Raw genomic sequence first — 7641 nt, 5'->3', positions numbered from 1 at the left:
AGCTCTCATCAGACAAATATAGACTAACTCTAATTATATGCCTCCTTTTCTTTTGTTCTTTTTTTTCTATCTATCAGCTGGATAAAATTGGATTGTTTCAATGATGAAGTGTCTGTGTTTACTCCCTGACCTTATTTGCTTTCTACTTTCATGCTTATGTCTTTTGCATAACTTCAGTTTTTAAAACCCAATGAATACAATGCTTGTAGTTGTCATTATTGGTGCTTCGCGAATGCATCATTGTCTTAATATTACCAATAAAATAATCAAGTGTATTCCATGCAGTGAAACGAGACCCATTTATTGAATCTCTTTTATGAGTATCTGTCTTTTCCCCCTCTTTTAAAAGATATGGATTCATTACTAGGTTAGGCATTTTCCCAGTGTCCCAACTGTCTCAGACCAAGCACAGTGAAACGTTCTTTCCATTTATTAATTTCTTTGATTCTAAAGTGAAATTAATATTTTCTCAGCAAGGTATCTTCAGAGCACTTCTGGTCCAAGGACAAGCATCTGAGCTGGTTTAAGATGTGTGGTCTTGTATTATTTGTAAATGGTATTAATGATCAGTTTCACAACAGCTACAAAAACCTTAGAATTAAATTTCTGCTTCTGACCTGGAGATAGGAAAGCAGGCGAATATTACGGTGTTCAGTTACTTTATTTAGACTCACATTTCATGACTGATAGTGATATATATGTAATAAGAGCCCCAAGCAGCGATCTGTGGGGTCCAAGCACCCTTCACATACATCAACCCTAGTAGCCAGTTCTTACTTATTTCATCATCAAAATTCCAGTTACGGATAAACACAGGGATGCAGTATACAAAATTTCGGCTTGATTGGACTTATGGTTCCTGAGAGACAATTATCTGAAAATAGCTCCACCTCCTCTGTATGGCCATGCCTCAAACCTTGCTTGTGACCTCAGAGTCTTGTCCTGTATATGCCTTATGCCTTTCATGTTTTGCATGAATCCTTACAACCAATCATGAGTTACGGCTGTTTGAGTAAATTAGACTCTGGCTCCCTAGAATTGATTGGCAGCCGTATTATTTAGAAATCATTTCTATGAATTATGAAGACGGGTCAAAAGTCCTAGGGCTAGTTCGCAAAGGAAGGTTTCACATATTGTGCAAATTAGCATTGGATTTGGGGAATCTGTTTGTAGGAATTACAGTTCATGAGTTATGAGCCAAAAGTTAATACCCTGCACTGTAACACCACCAGTTGGCCATCTTGCTTGCGTGAGTAGCGTGAAGGAAATTTATTGACCAAGTGTCATGACTCTGTGACTTATGGTTTGGTCTGCAAGACACTTTTTAGGGTACAAAATGAAGAATTAAAAACCAAACCTAAACAATAAGGATTCACCCTAATAAAATGTCTTTAACATTGTGGCTAATTTTATTTCAACAAAGATACTGCATTGCTGCCAGTTCCTTTTAATACACTAGTACCTAATACCTAATAGTTTAAGCTTTGGTTAGTGATGCCTATACCTCACTACCATGTGATATATCAGGTACAGTTTATCAAGTCAAACATGCAGAGCAAACTGTCTCTCAATGTTAAACGTCAGCGTATCATTGCTCTCCTGAATTCCTCTTATACTGTCCATGGTCCAATACTCCATCCCAAACAACACACAAATGAACCCAAATCATATTCACTGCACATACACACTCCACTCATACCACCACATATCACCCTCAACCACTGCAGGATAAACTAGAGAGGGAAAACCTGTTGCTACTCTCACTTTGGATGACTTCCAAGTCTTTGGCAGCAAAGAGAGAGATGACCTCTCACTCACCTCGTCCTTAACACATGCACTCGTACACACACACAGACTCCCATCTATATTTCATACCAGAAATATATCCCCCAGACAGTACTTTACACCCACTGTGGACAACTGCAGGCAGAAGATGGGTGGAGGAGGGAGGGGCCAGGGCCTAAATCAAACTTGACATCTCCTTTATTGAAAAATGTGATTAGCCATTGCATGAAATATTAATGTAAGGATTATACAAACTGATATTTGCTTAAAGATACGGTGTAATACTGATTAACATTGATTCATTATATTAAATGTGGCTATATTATATAATGAATTTCTCATCAGAAACCTTTGGAGATATTCTGTGTGTGAAAACTCATCTATCAAAGTATTCTAACTATTCTTGAATTCAAGCCCCAATATTCATTCATTTATTCATTCATCTTCAGTAATCCTGGTCAGGGTCATGGTGGACCCAGAGCCAATCTCAGAAACACTGGGCCTGAGGTAGGATACACCCTCACTACACACTTGTTCACATCTATGGGCAATCTAGCAGAGCCAATCCACTTACATTCATGTTTTTGGGAGGTAGGAGGAAACCAGAGAACCCGAAGGGACAGGAAGAGCCACATGGACACAGGGAGAATATAAGCATAGACATTTGATTGACATTAATTTTATATCATTTGGTTAATAGGTGTCTGATTTCTATGGTCAAAATGCCCTCAGTCTTCCTCGTTTTATCCGCTCTGCTTTTCTCTAGCCTTCTCCATGTACTGGATCATTGCTGTTTGGCTGGCCTTCCTATAAACTTTGGGCCTGCAAGCTCTGTTCTCACTCACCTCCTGCCTCCAGCCGGGTCTGGAAAGTTTTCCTCAGTCTGAATGCTGGCACTGAGTTTCCACTCTATATACATGTTTATGAAGTCCTGACAAAATCCTTCCCCTTCAGCCTCTCCCTCTCTCCTTCACTTCCTCTCTCCCTCCCTCAGGGACCTGACAGCCCGGTATTTAATTTCAGCTCTCTTCCCCAATAACGACTTCTTCAAGCTCTGCAGGCTCTGTAATTGAGTTGTGTGTTGACCATTTTGTGAAGTTCTGTGACATCTGTAGACAACAGCATGGACAGACATGAGACAGACATTCTATGTTGGAGCAGCTGGGAACTCTGTTACCCCTGTAATGGGATTTGGGTCAACTTTTGTAGCCTCTGTTTGGTCTAGGGAACAAAACTTGGGCTGAAGGATCCATCACAAAATCTATTAAGCTCTCTGTGCATTTGTGCACATTGTGCTGGTGAGGTGTTACCTCTAGCCAGGATTTGTGTGTTGAGTGATCAAACTGTGGTATAGGTTCAAGGGTGGAGCATGCCATTGCTATTCTGCATCAGTTAATTCTGTGCATGTGCATCTTGGAAATCTTAAGTTGAATGTTAAGAGTGTTAGCCATAGATTAAAATGTATGATTCATTAAATACACATTGGGAGATTTTATTGCTTTCATTAACTGGATGTAGCAGTCTTGTAAATTTCTCACTGGATGCAGTTCATGCTTCAGAGTGTAGTGCTTATGAGGCAAGCCAAGGCAAAGTCTTAAGACCTAATTTTCTTCTCACAAAAACTGAGTACATGATCACAATTCCCAGAAATCCTCAAGTATCAGTATGCAATGAAGACCATTTTCCCACAGCTCCACTTTCATGCTTACCTTTAAATCTGATTGAGTTTGATTGTGAGCTCTGGAGTTTGCAGGTTCTCCCCATGCTGTGAGGGTTTCCTCTGGGTATTCCAGTTTCATCCCTCAGTCAAAGACATGCATTGTAGGCTGATTGGCAAGTCCAAAGTGGCCGTAGTGTATGAATGGGTGTGTGAATGTGAACGTGTATGTGATTGTGCTGTGATGGATTGGCACCGTGTCCAGGGTGTACCCCACCTTGTGCCCCATGCTCCCTGGGATAGGCTCCAGGTTCACCGCAACCCAGTAGGATAAGCGGTATAAGCGGTGCCTTGCGATGGACTATTTTTCCCATCCAGAGTGTATTCCCATCTCACACCTGTTCCCGGGATAGTCTCCAGATCCTCTACAACCCTGATCAGGATAATGCAGTTACTGTAAGTAAAGTGAGTGAGTTCTATAAGTGCAGCATTCACTGCTATAGTGTAAGTGTTCAGGCATATTCATAAGCGTTCAGTCGGCTCTAAAGATGAAAAGGTTTTGAAAAAAGTTACGAAATGATTACAAAATTAATTAGCTGAAAATGAGAGAAATATAACTTTTAATTTAATTTAATTCATTTAAGATTTTTTTTAAAAGTCTTTAACAATAATATATTTTTAAACACAACTACTTATCACAATTATTAGCACCCCTTTGTTTAGTACATAACAGAACTGAGTTTTGTCACATCAATACTTGGCTGGAGAATACAGAGCAAGGGATCTGAGACCACTCCTCTATACTGAGTCTTGATATCCATTGGTCCTCTCTTGTGTACTCTCCTGTTCAGCTCTCCGCACTGTTTTCATTACACTTTAAGTCAGGGGCCTGCGATGACCATGTCAAAAGCTTGATTTTGTAGTCATTGAACCATTTTTGTGTGGATTTGGAAGCATGTTCATTATCCTTCTGGAAGATCCAACCATGACATGTGTAGTAGCTTCTTTGCAGCTGCTGCCAGATTTCAATTTAAAATCCCCTCATACGTCTCCTCGAACGTGTCTTGATGCCATGTATCCTTACAAGGTTCTCAAGACATTTGGACATAAAACAGCCTCACAATGTCACAGATTCTCCACTATACATAACAGTGGTGATTAGGTTCTTCTCTCTATGACCATCCTTATATTCACATCAAACCCACCATGAGTGTTTGTCTATTTTTATGTCATGTTATCATATATCCTGGCTCGTGTCAAAGTTCCAGTAGTGTAGAGCAAAATTCCAGCACATGTTTATGGTTAGATGAAAAGAAAAGTCTTTCTTGTGGAATGGCTTCCAAACATTTTTGTTGGCGTTGAGGTGGCAAATGATTGTAGATTCGGAGACTTGTTGACCTTAAAATGCTATCATCTTCTGAAAATGTTTGCGTCTCTAAATATCGTCCTCACTGTGTATTGGGGAAAATACACCCATGTCCTCTTCCAGGCAGGTTCCTTCCAGCTTTATATCTTTTGAAACTTCTTAATAATTGCCCTAAAAGTGAATATGGGCATTTTCAGGAGTGTAGATTTATTTTATTTTATTTTTTTTTAGCTCCATTGACTTATTTATGAAGTTCAACAGATTTTTTTCAGTCTCATTTGCTTTATGTATTCTATAATCTTCCGCATTTTAATAACTGACTAAGGGAGTTCCATCTTTGTGTCCTCAGTGAAAGAGGAAGTTACGGATGACCCCATAAGAGTTCCTAAACACTCCAAGTGAAGTTAAATAAATAAAATATTAATGGCTTACATTTTGTTCATCATCATAACTAAAGTTTAGCTTTCCCCTCAAATTTTTATTGTTTTGATTAAGCTAATAGGCCACAAATCTGTTTTTTTTCATAGAAGTTGTTACCCATCTTTACTAAGGGTGCCAGTAATTCTGCAGCTGACTGTATAATAAAATATAGTTGTTGTAAAATATAGAGACAGTCTCTAGAATAAAGTTTGACTCATAAGAGCAATCATGCACTTCGATTGCAACTCTAAGAGTACAAGAATTTTGTGGTGTTGTTTTTTTTCTCTTGCTGTGCTCTTTCCCAGAAGGATGAATCAAAAAACGGTGACCGCTGAGTGGTCCTGGCTCCTTTCATTCCTGTCTTAAATCTCCCAAAGCACTGAAGGGGGTCCAGGACGAAACCATCCTTGGGAGGGGGGGTTGGGTCTGACAAGTCTGACTCTCAGACTTGCACAGATGTCTGGGTAGCTCTTGCCAGGATTTCAGCTCTTGGGACAGAATGTGGATACTTAACCAACATTTTCAGTGAATTTTTGAAGGGTGTTAAATGGACATACGTTTCTAGGTCCAAATGAGTTTCGGAGCTTTTTGACAGATTTCCCTTCCGTCATATGAATTTGAATTCAAACCCAATTTCAGACTTTTAGACACACTATACTGTGATGGATTGGTGTCCCATCCAGGGTGCAATCTGCCTCACACCTGGTGTTCCTGGGATAGTCTCTGGATCCACTGCGACCCTGATAAGAATAAAGCGCTTAGTTATTGTAAGTGAGACACGCTGTAATGTGTCTTAAATCAAGTGAATCTTGGCCCTTTTTTAAGGCCAGCGTATCCTTTTTTAATTTCTTAGAAAGTGAGAGTGCGAGCACACACCCGTTTCTGTGCTTGGTCCTAATTACTGATATGTCTACTCAGGACGTACTGTGGGACTGAGGCTCTGGATAGAAGCTGCCTTCTTGTACTAATCATAGACGCAACCCTAGCTTTTAAGCATTATTTAAGAAATTTGAAAACCGTTCTCCGATCAGCACATGATCTCAAGGACGCCTTCTGCCCACACTGGGGACTGGGATTGCCTTCACCACGGCCCAGCTCCATAAAGCTCTGCATTGCACCAGCAGCAGGAAATGACCAAACCCTGACTCTGGGCTAAAAATAAGGCTTGTTGTTAGAGGAGAATAGGACCAGGAAGGCGGCAAAGTACAGCAAATATTATTGCCATTTAACCGCTGGCCTGCCACAACCCTGAAGTAGAAAAACAAAAAAGCAGAATGGAGGGGATGCAGAGAGAAGGGCCCCAAGAACTAGATATCTGACCAAGCAAACCACAGAAAGCAAGGGCAAGGGAAGGAAAAAATGAGTAAGCAGAGTAAGACAGTAGCTGCCTTTCTCACTTCAGTATACGGAACAAGACAGACACATTTACAAAACTGATGATCTAATTATATTCTCAAGCAAGAGTTGAGAAAAATGCTGACTGAAATACTGTCTGTGTTTTCTTCTTCTTTTTCTGAGTGGCTTCTTCGCCTTTTCTATTGTTAAAAAGGGGGAAAGGAAAACTTTACCCAAGCTGTAATGTTGGCACTGAACCCAAGTCACTGCCCCCTCCTCGTTCTTTGGCAAACTCCACGCTGCCTGGCAGTGCGCAGCGCTGAGCTAAGAATGGAGCACTCCGTCGCCTCACGCAATGCGGTGTTCTGAAATTTCCTGCAGTAAAAGCTGATTGGGAAGACACCCGTTAAAAATGTGAGGAAAGAGCTCCAGGCACAAGAGCGGGAGGGAGAGAAAGAGAGTGTGTGAGTGAAAGTAAAGGTAAAATACAAAGAGGTGAAGGAACAAAAATCATAGTGGCATGTGCAAATAAAAAAAAAAAAAATTAAAAAAAGTTCACTTCCATTTCTCACCACTGGTAACTTTCCCTAACCCCTTTCCCTCTCCATGTCTCCCCCCGCCTCCTCTCCTCTTTTCTCAAACCCTGTTTTTATTTAAACTGTGGCAAGGCTCCCTCTTGCCATGTTTCCCAAACCAAGAGCTATTTCCTGATTTACTCCCTCTTTTATATAATTATTCCACAATTTTATGTTTTCTTTTTTTTTTTTTTTTTCTCCCTCAGCTTTCTTTTACAGTGCTGCATGTTTTCATTTTAACGCGACATCATGGCCTCTTTAGGGCAGAAGTTCTTTTTGTGGCCTGGCATTCATCCACAGGTCAAAGTTCACTAGGCATTTAGGAGAACAGAGAAAGGAAAATATCTGAGGAAATTTGGGTTTATTTAGAAATGCTTGTACATATTCTAAAATAATATGTAAAAAAGATAGCTATGTTCTGCTATCGGGTTTTAATGAATTATTTGAGCTGTGGTAGCTTCGTGGTTCAGGTTGTGCAGAAAGCTGTTGGACCCTAGAATAAG

The sequence above is a fragment of the Ictalurus furcatus genome, chromosome 3 (assembly GCF_023375685.1).
Source record: "Ictalurus furcatus strain D&B chromosome 3, Billie_1.0, whole genome shotgun sequence".
NCBI classification, from domain to species: domain Eukaryota; kingdom Metazoa; phylum Chordata; class Actinopteri; order Siluriformes; family Ictaluridae; genus Ictalurus; species Ictalurus furcatus.
This window is presented reverse-complemented; position numbering follows the sequence as displayed.